General features: G+C 33.6%; 1 pseudogene; it reads left to right on the top strand.

The window, feature by feature from the left end:
- The window catches only part of LOC139483479 (RUN domain-containing protein 1-like), a 40102-nt pseudogene that overhangs the window by 7811 nt on the left and 15685 nt on the right, over nt 1-16606 (top strand).

The raw sequence follows: 16606 nt of genomic DNA, 5'->3' as shown, positions 1-16606 counted from the left end.
CATAAAATTCTTTTATTGCAACCTTAAGATTTTATTTTTAATGGTAAAATTAATTTGATTACTGACCAAAAAATGTTGGCGAATTTTATGAAATTTTGACCTGGTTTTGCTTTTAACTCCTTAGTTGAGGGATTTTCCTTCCCGACTTAGAAATAACATAGTTGCTATTTTTCCGTATTATTTTCTCCTACTTTTCCTACTTTTATCACACTAACAATTACTGACCCGTCAAATAATGTAAGCAGCTATGGATTTGATATTAATTTGCTTAAAATTAGAATTACTGGATCTGAATTTTTTAGGAGAATTAACTCTGATGATTTTTGGAAAGGTTACTTGTTTTTTGTTAGGGATCATAGATTTGTTATTACAAGTAAGCTCTGAGCATACTTAGAGCATGCTTGGAGCTTTATAAGTAGGCTCTCTTCAGCAGTTCATATGACAATAGTTATCATGATCTATTAATATGTCTGTCAGATCTTTGGCATTTCTATACAAAGGAAAGTACTACTGAGAAGAGCCTACTTAAAAAGCTCAGAGTATCCTAGGGTTATTGCCCTTTAATGACAAGTCATTCCAATTGGAAAATTTTTAACAGAAATTATAGTAAACAGAGAAAAACTGTGACTAGCAAACATATAAGCAAAATAAGATCTAAAAATAGATTAAAGACCCCGCATTTGAATATGTCTGGAATAGCTTTGAATTTTGTCATTGCCAACTGTCCATAGTAAGATTTGATCTATATGGTCCCTTGTGACAACCTTTTAGAGTTCACATACCATTAATGTTCTTTCATAGTGATGCAGCACATGCAAAGCTTGCAATATTTTTGTACAACTTCTAAAATGAATTTTAAGCCAGGAGAGCAGTGTGTCTGTCCAAGGTGGAAATTGCTTAATCCATGAGAGTTGTTGTGTACCTTCAAGTGGAACACATTAATGACAATTATAATTTCAGATACCTTAATATGAAATTATCTTTGTTTTGATTTAGTTATATATTTTTTTATAACATTTATACACTTCATCCAAAACCTGCTTTTATCATATACATATAAATACTAAGTGCTCTCTTTGTCAAGTTTATAAATACTGATAAAATATATATAACAATAGATAGATCTAACATCAAATATATGATATTTTTCAACCATAAGCTGTTTCTGAATTGATTGCATAGGGGTAGAAAGGTACTTCTATTCAATTTTGAGGAGTTACAATTATTTTAATCAAATTTATTAATTAGGGCCCCGACTAAAAGTCGGGTCACCCTATAGTGATCAGTCTGTCCGTCCGTCCGTCCGTCCGTTCGTCTGTCCGTCCGTCTGTAACACTTTAACTTTGTGTCCGCTCCATATCTAGAAAACCGTTATGATTTCATACTTTATACTTTACATGTTTATTAACCACCACCAGAGGGCTTGTCATGATGTATGTACAACTTTCTAGGTCAAAGGTCAAGGTAAAAAAACTGGTTTCAGTTGACAACCCTGTGTCCTGTGATGAAGATCATGTCCGCTACATATCTAGATAACCGTTCTGATTTTATACTTAAAACTTAACATGTTTATTAACCAACACCAGAGGGTGTGTCATGATGTATGTACAACTGCCTAGGTCAAAGGTTAAGGTCAAAAACTTTGGTTTCAGTTGACAACCCTGTGTCCTGTGTTAAAGATCGTGTCCGCTCCATATCTGGATAACCTTTATGATTTCAAAGTTTATACTTGACATCCATTTTAACCACCATCAGATGGCGTGTCAAGATGTATGTACATCTTCCTAGGTCAAAGGTCAAGGTAAAAAAAACTTTGGTTTTAGTTGACAACCCTGTGTCCTGAGTTGAAGATTGTGTCCTCTCTATATCTTGGGAACCGTTTTGATTTCAAATATTATACTTGACATCCATTTTAACCAACACCAGAGGGTGTGTCATGATGTATGTACAACTTCCTAGGTCAAAGGTCTGTCTATCTGTTGGTCTGTCCATCGCTTACAATTTTGATTCACACTATATTTATTTACCCAACGTTATTGACAGCGGGGCCCACAGAGATGGCTTCCATCTCAATGATATCTAGTTTGATTTGATACATATGCATGTGCTAGGAGCTATCTGAAAATTGCAGTGAGGTGAGAGGTTTTGATTTGCACCCTGTTGAAGACCTCATTGTGACCTTAATATGAAGAACAGCAACAAAAGAGTTGTTTTACTTTGTGTGTGTTCTTTGCTCTGCATGTACTGATTTTGTGTTATGGATGGAAACCCCATAACCTTTGTTTTATATTTACAAATACGACAGTTTGTAAAAAGGACCCAACTTATCTTTGATCTTAGAATAAACAAAATTGTGAGAGAGAAAAATCAATATCCTTGCAGCTTATACTACTTGGTAATGTATTCATGAGCTGTAAAGTTGGTATGAGTAATGGTATGGTCATGATCAGGGTTGGGAATTCACAACCTTGAGTGTTGACTAATTAATGATATAATAAATGAACTACTAAGACTACTCGTCACACAAGGCTTCTTACTTATTTGAAGTGCATTCTGCATATGATATATCATACCTGCCAACTTTTCAAAATGGACATCGGGGTTTTACATGCAAGATTGCTTTCATAATTTTGAAAAACCTTCAAGGGGGACTTCAAATGTATTTTAATGTTGTTTTTTTGGCTTCTTCATACTTTTAAAAGCCTAAAGCCATGAGAGTTGTTGTTTACCGTTCGTCTGTCCGTCCGTCTGTAACACTTTAACTTTGTGTCCGCTCCATATCTAGAAAACCGTTATGATTTCATACTTTATACTTTACATGTTTATTAACCACCACCAGAGGGCTTGTCATGATGTATGTACAACTTTCTAGGTCAAAGGTCAAGGTAAAAAAACTTTGGTTTCAGTTGACAACCCTGTGTCCTGTGATGAAGATCATGTCCGCTACATATCTAGATAACCGTTCTGATTTTATACTTAAAACTTAACATGTTTATTAACCAACACCAGAGGGTGTGTCATGATGTATGTACAACTGCCTAGGTCAAAGGTTAAGGTCAAAAACTTTGGTTTCAGTTGACAACCCTGTGTCCTGTGTTAAAGATCGTGTCCGCTCCATATCTGGATAACCTTTATGATTTCAAAGTTTATACTTGACATCCATTTTAACCACCATCAGATGGCGTGTCAAGATGTATGTACATCTTCCTAGGTCAAAGGTCAAGGTAAAAAAAACTTTGGTTTTAGTTGACAACCCTGTGTCCTGAGTTGAAGATTGTGTCCTCTCTATATCTTGGGAACCGTTTTGATTTCAAATATTATACTTGACATCCATTTTAACCAACACCAGAGGGTGTGTCATGATGTATGTACAACTTCCTAGGTCAAAGGTCTGTCTATCTGTTGGTCTGTCCATCGCTTACAATTTTGATTCACACTATATTTATTTACCCAACGTTATTGACAGCGGGGCCCACAGAGATGGCTTCCATCTCAATGATATCTAGTTTGATTTGATACATATGCATGTGCTAGGAGCTATCTGAAAATTGCAGTGAGGTGAGAGGTTTTGATTTGCACCCTGTTGAAGACCTCATTGTGACCTTAATATGAAGAACAGCAACAAAAGAGTTGTTTTACTTTGTGTGTGTTCTTTGCTCTGCATGTACTGATTTTGTGTTATGGATGGAAACCCCATAACCTTTGTTTTATATTTACAAATACGACAGTTTGTAAAAAGGACCCAACTTATCTTTGATCTTAGAATAAACAAAATTGTGAGAGAGAAAAATCAATATCCTTGCAGCTTATACTACTTGGTAATGTATTCATGAGCTGTAAAGTTGGTATGAGTAATGGTATGGTCATGATCAGGGTTGGGAATTCACAACCTTGAGTGTTGACTAATTAATGATATAATAAATGAACTACTAAGACTACTCGTCACACAAGGCTTCTTACTTATTTGAAGTGCATTCTGCATATGATATATCATACCTGCCAACTTTTCAAAATGGACATCGGGGTTTTACATGCAAGATTGCTTTCATAATTCTGAAAAACCTTCAAGGGGGACTTCAAATGTATTTTAATGTTGTTTTTTTGGCTTCTTCATACTTTTAAAAGCCTAAAGCCATGAGAGTTGTTGTTTACCTTCAAGTGGAACACATTATAACAATTATAATTTTAGATACCTTAATATGAAATTATCTCTGTTTTTATTTAGTTTTATATTCTTTTATAACATTATTAATGCTTAATCCAAAACCTGCTTTTATCATATACATATATATACTAAGTGCTCTCTTTGTCACCTTGAAGTTTAGCAATACATGTACTAATAAAATAAATATATAATAATAGATACTGTGGATTCATTAATATTCGTTGGATACCAATTTTCATGGATTTTGCCACAAATTCAAATGTTCAACGAATAACAAAATTTCTAATGAAATGTATGCAGACTTATTCTAAGCCATGAAATTAAATATCAACGAAAATGCAAGTTCTCCTCAATCCATGAAAAATGGGTACACATGAAAATAAATTAATCCACAGTAGATCTAACAAGAAACATCAAATATAGGATATTTTTCAACCATAAGCTGTTTCTGAATTAACTGCATGGGAGTAGAAAGGTACTTCTATTCAATTTTGAGGAGTTACAATTATTTTAATCAAATTTATTAAATTGATTTGATACATAAATGCATGTGCTAGGAGCTGTCTGAAAATTGCAGTGAGGTGAAAGTTTTTGTTTTGCACCCTGTTGAAGACCTCATTGTGACTTTAAGATGAAGAACAGCAACAAAAGAGTTGTTTAACTTTGTTTTTATTCTTTGCTCGGCATGTACTGATTTTGTGTTATGGATGGAAACCCCATAACCTTTGTTTTGTATTTACAAATATGACATGTTGTAAAAAGGACCCAACTCATCTTTGATCTTAAAAGTACCAAAATTGTGAGAAAAAAAAATCAATATCCTTGCAGCTTATACTACTTGGTAATGTATTCATGAGCTGTAAAGTTGGTATGAGTAATGTATTGCTCATGATCAGGGTTGGGAATTCACAACATTGAGTGTTGACTAACTAATGATATAATAGATGAACTACTTAGACCACTCGTCACACAAGGCTTCTTACTTATTTGAAGTGCATTCTGCATATATGATCATTTCTAAAACAGTATTTTTTGTCATTAGTGTATTTCATTTTTGAAGAACATAAAATGTCTTTTTCAGGGGAGGCAAGTCCTGGGCCTTTAGGAAAGGAGAGATGCACATGTTCAGTTAATAAGGTTTGTAATATTTATATGTGTCTATATTTTTTTTCATCAGTGAGTTATTAATTTCAGTTATGCCCTTTGGAAAATAAACATTATATGAAAATGTGCATGTCTAGCTCTCTCATGTGTACAATGCTTGCCTGATTTTTATGAAATATATATCATAGGTTCACTTGAAGGGCTGTTCCAGAAAATACTATGTCTCCCCCAGGGAAGGCATTTTTTTAAAATATTATGTGGGTGGTTGTATTTGAAATACCAAAATGCAAAGGGAGTGCTGTTGTTATTAAATTTTATTTCTGTAGGTGATGGTGTTTAAAAAAAGTGCCGTCCCTGGGGGAGGACATAGTATTTTCTGGAACAGCCCTCAGCAATGTCTCAGAAAGTTTAAAAATAAGTTCCGATGAATGAATTTGAATAGAGTTATGTCCCTTGGAAACATTAATTATAGTGGAAATTATATTGCATTTGCTCTCAAACCTTCATTTCTTCAAGATATTTGTACTAAAAAGATTGTCTTAAAGTTATTGCACTGGGACTTCTATTTAATTACAGATGTGTAACTGTAGTGTATTTTTTAAGGAAAAATAAAAAAAAATGGCAAAAAATAATTTATAGCTTTAAAAAAAAAGGCCAGAAGTGTCATGATATTATAACGAACTTGAAAATAGGGGAAGGGAAGGTTGTTATAAACCATTTATAAATTGTATAAACCTTGTATTTTCTTTAGTTTCCTTCTGATGATTGTTCAGATACCTCTTCAAAAGATTGTAAAGTACGAGACAGAAATACCAACAAGCACAATAAAAAGGTAAATATACAATTAATCAGGAGACAGAAATACCAACAAGCACAATAAAAAGGTAGATATACAATTAATCAGGCGACTGTATAGATTCGTAGAGGGCCATAGCTGGATTAGACACAACTTTTTATAATTTTTGGTGTTTAACACTATTTTGTTTTTCATGTATCTTGACACGATTTTAAATAAATCTTTCTTTCTATAGTTGATACTCCATTCTTTCATGAAGTACATTTCTCTAATTCTTAGCAGATTTATTCTTTGCATGACCTGTTGAATATGTTTGTTCATAAACATGTGGTCTATTAGATCTTAGTTCTTCAAGGATCAAAATTCAATAAGGCCAAACAAAAAAGTATGTGTGTTTACTGTACCCCTACCTACCCTAATTTTTATCCCCTACCCTAAAGTTTTATTGGCCATTTTTGATTAACACTGTTTAAGTTACAATGTTGCTCCCATAGACTCAATGTAAAAAAAAATTATTTTTTTTTTTTAAAAAACTACATACCTACCTATTTTTCAGCATGTGACAGTAAACACACATACTTTTTTGTTTGCCCTTATCAACATTTTCTTTCCTCTGCATTTCCTGTTGTGAAGTCACAAAAAAAGTGATCATGCTTGATGAAATCACATAGAGAAAATACATCTTTTTGCAGACCATTGGAAAAGAAGTATCAAGTTTATGTGGATATTTTCGATAAATCATTACAGAACCAAAATTCACGACCAAATCTTTTACATTACAATATTTCTTCACTCAAAAGTAAACTTTAAATATTTTTAAAAAGACTTGGCTAGCTTTCTTTTCAATTTTGAAAATTCAGCTGTCTTCAGTAAAGAAATGTTGTATCACGCTTTAAGTAGTGCTTACCGTAGAACAATCCTGTAAAAATATAGATTCAACTACTGCAACAAGTGTATTACGATATTTCTCCACTCGAGACGGTTAAATTTTAATATTTAAAGCACGAGGCTTGCCGAGCTTTTTTAAATAATTAAAATTTAACTGTTGAGAGTGGAGAAATATCGTAATACAGGAGTAAAAGTGGTGGAATCTGTTTCTCTTATTATTTTTAGAGTTCCTTTTCAAATATTTGAGGAAATTTGTGTACTCTTGATGTGACGTCATCAGGCATGGTCGCCTTTTTTCATGACGTCACAATAAGAAAATTCAAAAGAAAACAGGAAAATTTGACGTCACAATTAAATTTCAACCACTCATTTGCTGAGAACAAATTTCGCACTAGAGATGATAAATATTTTTCTCACACCGGTCAGGAAATATGAAAAAAGCATGAAAATTAGAGAATCATGTATTTATCATTGCGATTTCAAGATAATCTGCTTACAGCATGTGCACCAGAGATTAGAGTTCTTATTGCGAAACTCACCCAGTTGCATAATTCGCATTAATAAAAATCACACTAATTTCTGAATTTACAGTATGTATTCATAAATATGCAGCTCATTTAATATATCTGATTTCTACAGAATGTGAAAGAAACCAAAGCATTTATAAAGAAAAGTATCGAGTTACTACAGATGTTCCTTATTAGTCAGTTTGGATGTGGTGGGAGGAACTTCCAGAGAAACTTACTGAAGAAAACAACCGAGGCAATCATTGGGGGTAGGTATTTAGTCAGTTTGGATGTGGTGGGAGGGACTTCCAGAGAAACTTACTGAAGAAAACAACAAAAGGCAATCATTGGGGGTAGGTATTTAGTCAGTTTGGATGTGGTGGGAGGGACCTCCAAAGAAACTTACTGAAGAAAACAACAAAAGGCAATCATTGGGGGTAGGTATTTAGTCAGTTTGGATGTGGTGGGAGGGACTTCTAGAGAAACTTACTGAAGAAAACAACAAAAGGCAATCATTGGGGGTAGGTATTTAGTCAGTTTGGATGTGGTGGGAGGGACTTCCAGAGAAACTTACTGAAGAAAACAACAAAAGGCAATCATTGGGGGTAGGTATTTAGTCAGTTTGGTTGTAGTGGGAGGGACATCCGGAGAAACTTACTAAAGAAAACAACAAAAGGCAATCATTAGGGGTAGGTATTTAGTCAGTTTGGATGTGGTGGGAGGGACTTCCAGAGAAACTTACTGAAGAAAACAACAAAAGGCAATCATTGGGGGTAGGTATTTAGTCAGTTTGGATGTGGTGGGAGGGACTTCCAGAGAAACTTACTGAAGAAAACAACAAAAGGCAATCATTGGGGGTAGGTATTTAGTCAGTTTGGATGTGGTGGGAGGGACTTCCAGAGAAACTTACTGAAGAAAACAACAAAAGGCAATCATTGGGGGTAGATATGAAAGGAAGTAAACACAAAATTCACTTTAAATCCACTCTAAATCTCTCAAAGAATCTATAATATGTAGATATATATAAATGTTTATTTTACTGAGAAGGCTCGTAAAAGATGAAAAAAAAATTTGTAGATTATGATTTAAAACTCCTAGTGTAAGAGCCAACTTGAGTTATTGATAATGAAAAAAATACAGAATAGAGAAATATCGACTTGATTTTAGTTTGATGTTTATATTTGTAGTGATTTACGAGCCAGGTTAGAGGTAGCTATAAACAAAGTATTAGAGGCAGCCGTAGAGGAGGAAAAAAATCAGGAGAAAGACGACAGGTTCAGTGAATATGGCAGTGATTCAGAGGAGGTTAGAATATAAATAGACTGGGCCGTAGGGGGACCTATAAATCTAGATTACCGTTGGTCATCACAGTTGGTACTGCGAAGGTGAGAAAGGCAATTGAGTTGAGATGACCAATGATAATTTGGTATATCGCTATTTTACCTATGGTGACATTGTCAATTTCATTGACAACGGCACCTTTGCTCTTAGTTTAAAGTGATAATTCTACTGTGCTGAGAATTGAAATTATCAGTCTGAAGATTTTGTAAACGTGTTGAATTAGTAAAATAATATTTTATCCCCTTTTATGTATAGCTTAATGTGAAATATAAATTTCCAGAAATAACTGTTTGTAAATACTTCACATACACTGCACAAAACATTTAAATGAATACAAAATTTAACAAAAATTATCTTTGAAGCAAATTGTGCAATGTTAACCAGTATACATAAGGGCTTTTCCAGATTAATTTTATTGGGGTGGTGTAAGCAGGCACCTTTATTAAAATTTTAAAGACAGTTGTTATTTTAGACAGGTAGCCTTTATACCAGTTATATGAAATCATCTGTTAAAATTTTATGCATGACAGAGTTAAATATAAAATGCCTTCTGACCCCGCATACTTTATTTCTGGAATAGCCCTTATATCAGTTAGCTTGTTTATTTTGTTTATTTTACCAACCGTTCAAGGGCTGTATAGCCAGTCAAGGTCATTATAAACTTCCAGTAGCCGAGTGGTCTAAATAGTTACTACTGTAATCACTAGCCAGTCAACACTGAGGTTGTGAGTTCAAACAGCGCTCCTACAGGTGCACTTGACTCCAATCTTAATTGACTAGGTTTTTTTAGGTTTTCCTATTGAAGGTCATGGTTTTCTCAGGGCACTATGGCTTCCACTACAAAATAGCCCTGCTTAAAAGTGGTGTTAAAACACAGAAAATTAACAATAAAAAAAGTAATAAAGGGTTAAATTTTGAAATTGAGAATAGAAACTCAGGGAATGTGCCAAAGAGACAGCAACGGGACCAAAGAGCAGATTACAACCCAAGGCAACCAATGGGTCTTTAACACAGTAAACAATCCCGAACCCAAAGGTGGGCTTCAGTTAGATCCTAAACAATATGTTCCATATACTAGTCACACTAAACTCTGAAAGATATAAATGAACCAAACTTTAAATAAACATGTATGACTAACAAAGGGACATGTTATCTTTCGTGTAAATTAGCATGTTAACGATTTCTCCTCAGTGTGTTGAAATCAGGGTTCATACTTTCGTCACATTTAAATGTTCGAGTCCTGAATATACGTTTATATTTTAGGTACTTTGCACATTGAAAATATTGTGAATATAAATTGTTGTGAAATTATCAAACTTTGATCTTTCTTTATTCAAATACGACATCAAGGTTATTTAAGAACAAAACATTTTTTTTTGACAAATCTGGTGTTTTATATAAAGCTAAAGAGAAAATCAACTTTTTCATTTATATTTTTTCATATTCAATCGTTAAATTTATTTCTTAATTTTTTGTTTGATCAAGTTATTGTTTATTTTACTTTATTTGTGTTTTATGTTTATTTATGTTATATTTATATTTGTCTCTCAAAATTAGATTATTTGCCATAGGGTTAAAATGAACTTCTATCTTTGTCTGTGTCATTTTGGTCTTTTGTGGATAGTTGTCTCATCGGCAATCATATCACATCTTCTTTTTTATATTATATCTAAACGCCCAAAAAGCAGTAGACCTGGGCCAACTGTGTGATACCCTTATTCGTAGCCAAGGTTGTTCAACACCCCTAGCTAAAGTTGGTTTAGTATGAGTATTAGCCTGATGTTTATCAACTGATCTTGGCCCTAGAACACAGTTATTTCGTAGTGCATTTCTTTTAGACAATAAATTCAAAGTTAAAAAATCGTACCTGCTCTTTCTCATAAACAATTTTACAGTGTAGTGTACTACCATTGAGACAAATAATATCAAAATTATAGAAACTTCTACCAGCTCTAACTCAAAATATTGACAATTCTGTGTTAATGGGGTGTAAAATTCAGTTTGACAGCTTCAGACATGATAAAATTTGACCTATTAGAACTGGACCAATTCACTACTTAACATAAAGATTTAGCACTCAATTTTTGTTGACATGTAATTACATTCCCCTTCTTAGGATTTCATGCATTTAATATCAAGAAATAAATCGGGAAAGTGTATCAAATAAAACATGCAAGTTATGCACTGTTTACACTGTTTACACTAGGCCTATATTGGTATACAACGAAAACCAAAGAACTGCGTCCTTGGACCTCGACCTCACAGAATGTCAACAACAATTTCATTGGTTTATACATTTTTCTATCAAGAAACAACACATCTTCTATTTACTTTTCAACCAATTGTTTTGTAGATAGGACAGAGTAAGAGCGTAGTACCATAGGGATGTTTTTCTATTTACTTTTCAACCAATTGTTTTGTAGATAGGACAGAGTACGAGCGTTGTACCGTGGGAATGTTTTCCATCTCTATTTACTTTTCAACCAATTATTTTGTAGATAGGACAGAGTACGAGTGTAGTACCGTGGGGATGTTTTTATATTTACTTTTCAAACAATTATTTTGTAGAAAGGACAGAGTAAGAGTGTAGTACCGTAGGGATGTTTTTATATTTACTTTTCAAACAATTGTTTTGTAGATAGGACAGAGTACGAGTGTAGTACCATAGGGATGTTTTTCTATTTACTTTTCAACCAATTCTTTTGTAGATAGGACAGAGTACGAGTGTAGTACCGTGGGGAAGTTTTTCTATTTACTTTACAACCAATTCTTTTGTAGATAGGACAGAGTACGAGTGTAGTACCGTGGGGAAGTTTTTCTATTTACTTTACAACCAATTCTTTTGTAGATATGACAGAGTATAAGTGTAGTACCATAGGGATGTTTTTCTATTTACTTTTCAAACAATTGTTTTGTAGATAGGACAGAGTACGAGTGTAGTACTGTGGGGATGTTTTTCTATTTACTTTTCAACCAATTGTTTTGTAGATAGGACAGAGTACGAGTGTAGTACCATAGGGATGTTTTTCTATTTACTTTTTAATCAATTGTTTTGTAGATAGGACAGAGTACGAGTGTAGTACCGTAGGGATGTTTTTATATTTACTTTTCAAACAATTGTTTTGTAGATATGACAGAGTATAAGTGTAGTACCATAGGGATGTTTTTCTATTTACTTTTTAATCAATTGTTTTGTAGATAGGACAGAGTACGAGTGTAGTACCATATATATATATATAGGGATGTTTTTTTTTATTTACTGTTCATACAATTGTTTTGTAAATAGGACAGAGTACGAGCGTAGTACTGTGGGGATGTTTTTCTATTTACTTTTCAAACAATTGCTTTGTAGATTGGACAGAGTAAGAGTGTAGTACCGTGGGGATGTTTTTCTATTTACTTTTAAAACAATTGTTTTGTAGATAGGACAGAATGAGAGTGTAGTACCGTGGGGATGTTTTTCTATTTACTTTTCAAACAATTGTTTTGTAGATAGGACAGAGTGAGAGCATAGAACCGTGGCGTGGGGATGTTTTTCTATTTTACTTTTCAAACAATTGTTTTGTAGAGAGGACAGAGTACGAGCGCAGTACCGTGGGGATGTTTTCCATCGAGGTCAGGGCAGGTAACCAGACAGATGCATGCTTGGGATTTGTTGATAAAATTTTATGAAATGAAGGCAAGTGTCTTTTTTTCCGAGTACATATGGAAATAAAACTGACTTGTACAGCTATATCTTTTGAATAGTTTTTGGTGTTTCGTAAATTATACCATAGCTTTTGTTGAAACCCCCGGCAAATACCTCACGAGACGAAGTCCAGTGAGGTTGCCGAGGGGATTCAACAAAAGCTATGGTATAATTTACAAAACACCACAAAACTATCCAAAAGATATGAAATATCTGTTTTAACCTATCGCATATATTGCTGTTTAAAAATGTGTATTTCATATATTTTTGTTAGTTTACTTTAACAATACTTTAATAAGAATCAGTCAAATTACCCTTTTTGGACCTTACACATTAAGGTCCGCCTTCTTTCTGAAATAAGCACGGGCTTCTGAAACAGCGGGAACATCAGCTAGACAATATTTTTCGACAGCCATGGATGCACATCTACATTGGTGACGGGTAACGTTACAGACAAAAGAAATAGGATGTTCTGCATTAGACTGCAAGAGATATTTTTAAAGTTTTCCTGAACCCCAGATTAAAAGTTGAACTGCAAAGGGTTAGTGTATTTGTATGCCCCACCTACGATAGTAGAGGGGCATTATGTTTTCTGGTCTGTGTGTCCGTTCGTCCGTCTGTCTGTCTGTCTGTTTGTTTGTTCGTCCGTTCGTCCGTCTGTCCCGCTTCAGGTTAAAGTTTTTGGTCAAGGTAGTTTTTGATGAAGCTGAAGTCCAATCAACTTGAAACTTAGTACACATGTTCCTTTTGGTATGATCTTTCTAATTTTAAAGCCACATTAGACTTCGACCACAATTTCACGGTCTACTGAACATAGAAAACGAATGTGTTAGTTTCAGGTTAAAGTTTTTGGTCAAGGTAGTTTTTGATGATGTTGAAGTCCAATCAACTTGAAACTTAGTACACATGTTCCCTATGGTATGATCTTTCTAATTTTAATGCCACATTAGACTTTTTACCCAATTTCACGGTCCATTGAACATGGAAAATAATAGTGCGAGTGGGGCATCCGTGTACTTTGGACACATTCTTTTTTTATTTTATCAAAATGTTAAATGTTCGAAACATTTGTTTAAATCTTTATTGTTAATTAATTTTATAATTCTGTGAAAATTTGAATCTCAAGAATCTTTTAGTGAGTTTGGATGATAATTTCACGTTTTAATTTGTACCAGAAGCCCAAGTCACGCATTAATTAACGGGGAATTCAAAATGTCCACGATTAAAATCGCATGTGATGTATATTCTAGATAATTTAAACAAAATGTTCAGCTTCATTTAAAGAAACCTGTGTCCAGCTTCATTTAAAGGAACCTATCTATTTTTAATTCTCAAACATAATTGTTATTACTTAAGCAACCTCGTTAACAGTTTAGATTTATATCAAATCGGATGAGAATCCAGGATTTTTAAAGGGGGAGGGGTCTAGCAAGTCAACATTAAGGTAAAACTATATTTTAAAAAAGGACTACGCATCTACCATACATGAAGCTCCTTGAAAAGGGCGTGCCTTCCGCTCCCTTCTCCCCAAAATAATCTGCCTCTGCAATTTTAAACCCTTTTACCCAATATATTCATGTAGCTGTACAGTGGAGGCTATGGGACTACAATCTAATAACATATCAGATTCTGAATCACCGAAAATCAACTTATATTTTAATGTATAATTTGATACTTAAATTTGAACTCATTTATACCTTTTTTTAAATTTGTTCTTGTCAATTTGTTGTTCATTTAAAAATATAGGGACAACAGAGTTGGTGTACGTGGGTTCGATTCCCACCCTAGGCATTCATTTATATCGGCTGGTGCAAAGCGGGCAGTTTAGCTTAGTGGCCCCACATTGACTCTGTTGTTCATATGTCAATTTAAAAATTCAGTCGGCCTCGTTTAGGTCTTGCCATCTTTGTTTTTCTTTTCGAAAATCATACACAACAAAACCATGGTATAATTGTGAAAATTATACCATATATAGCTATGGTATAATTTTCGGTTATTGAGATTTATACTCTTGTTGCATTCCCATAGGTTACATTGTACAGTTATAGGTTAAAAAGATGTTCAATTGATAGAATTTGTTTTAAGTGCACGGTTTTTTTTTTACCTTAGCCAGATTTGACACTTTTTGTTATTTATTTAATCTTTATTTGAATCAATTTCATGTAGATATAATGCTCATCTCAGAGGCCGATTTAGGGGGGGCAGAGGACCCTGCCCCCCCCCCCCCCCTTTTGCGAAAAAATTTGGTTGCTTATATAGGGAATCACTGAAGCGTGACTGGAGCGGGCCCCTCTTAGGCAGTCAGTGGGCCCCCACTTATGAACATTTCTGGATCCACCACTGCATCTGGCATACTTTCATTATAAGCCTTGTATCTTGAATGACTTTCTAAACTTTAAACCATCTGCTACTTACTATGCTTTTTAAAATACCATTAAAAGTACTTTATCTGATAAAAGAATTAACATTTTCAAACCGAATTTTCGAAGTCAAAATCGGTTATTGAATTGGGGATGTATGGGGGGCAGGTGGACGGCTGCCAAACAGTGTCCATTCAATTATAGCCCTTTTCAAAGATTTCAATTTTTGATGAATAAATCCATTTCTGTACAAAGGGAAATATCTCATTTTTTAAAAGATTTTTAAATTTTCTTTGTTAAATGGTTTGAAGAATTTTTTGGTAGGTTTGTTTGTTATTCTGTATAAACTAATTTTCTGAATGCTATATTTGTTGTGTGTGTTAATTTTAATTTTGACTTGATCCTGTAAAAGTGTTTGGGGTTCCAGATTTGCAAATTCATTAGGTAATAATCTATTTTTATTAAAGGATATATTTCATTACATTACATTGTGTAGATAAAGTTGTAGAATTTCATAGATAAGTTGCAGATCTATATTAGTTTGTTACAAATGAAAGAAATAATATTGGGAACTATTAACTACATATACATATACTACTATATACATAAAGTTTGATTACACCATGGAAGTAATATTTAAATATTACTTCCATGATTGGAGTGACAGATTTATTGGAAAACTGTTAATTATATTTGATTATAATTTGATAATAAATATAACATCATATCTAATTACATCATATCTTATTTTAGAGAACTATAGTTAAATCATATATAATTTTAGATTTACATTATTATACCCCACGCAACGAAGTTGCGGAAGGTATAATGTGTTTGACCCGTCTGTCCGTCAGTCCGTCAGTCCTGTTTCTTGTCATCCCAACTTCTCTCAAACTACACAACAGAATTTCATGAAACCTTTTTAGATAATAAGGACATACTATGTAGATGTGAATATCGACAGGAAATTATGATTCAATTTTTTTCTAGGAGTTACGCCCCTTTGAACTTATTTGCTTCAATGTACTTCTGCAACAATTTGTCATCGCAACTCCTCTGATACCAGACACCATTATTTCATGAAACTTTGTAGATAATCAGGACATACTAATATGTAGATGTGCATATTGACAGGAAATGATGATGCAATTTTGTTTTTTATACAATTTTTTTTTCTCACACATGTTTCATTTCTCCAATGACAATGTGGGGACGTGGAGTATGTGAGCGTGCTCACTAAGGTTCTTTAATTGGTTCATGGAAATAAAGTTTGAGTTATTTCCCTTTGAACATAAATCGTTCAACTAAGAAGTAGTTCATCAAAAATTGAATTATTGGGGTTCTTTGATATGTTGATTCTAGCAATGTACATATATTTTGGATATTGGACCATAATAGGTAAATGTCCAATTTTAATTTTTTTCAGTTCTTTGACCACAATCATTGTGTTACACAAACCTATGCTGTATCAAATATTCAATCACAATCTAAGTTCAGAGATGTTTTAAGCTTAAATGTTGTGTCCATACTTGCTCAACTCAGTTGAACTGTTCAGAGTTCGACATCTGCAGGAAAATCAGGTTTGCTGTCTCTCTGACAGCCTCTTGTCATTCTTATGGTTTTGTTGATCTGTTTTTAAGGTGGTACCAAACACCTTGACTTTAATTTGGCTTGTTTTATCTTTCATAATATTTATTTTGACTCTTTGACAAAAATATAAAAATTTCAAAAATCTTGAACCGCACACTTTATCAGAAA

The sequence above is a fragment of the Mytilus edulis genome, chromosome 7 (genome assembly GCF_963676685.1).
Source record: "Mytilus edulis chromosome 7, xbMytEdul2.2, whole genome shotgun sequence".
In the NCBI taxonomy this organism is placed as follows: Eukaryota; Metazoa; Mollusca; class Bivalvia; order Mytilida; family Mytilidae; genus Mytilus; species Mytilus edulis.
The sequence above is the reverse complement of the archived record's forward strand: the minus strand, read 5'-3'. Positions and strand labels throughout refer to the sequence as shown.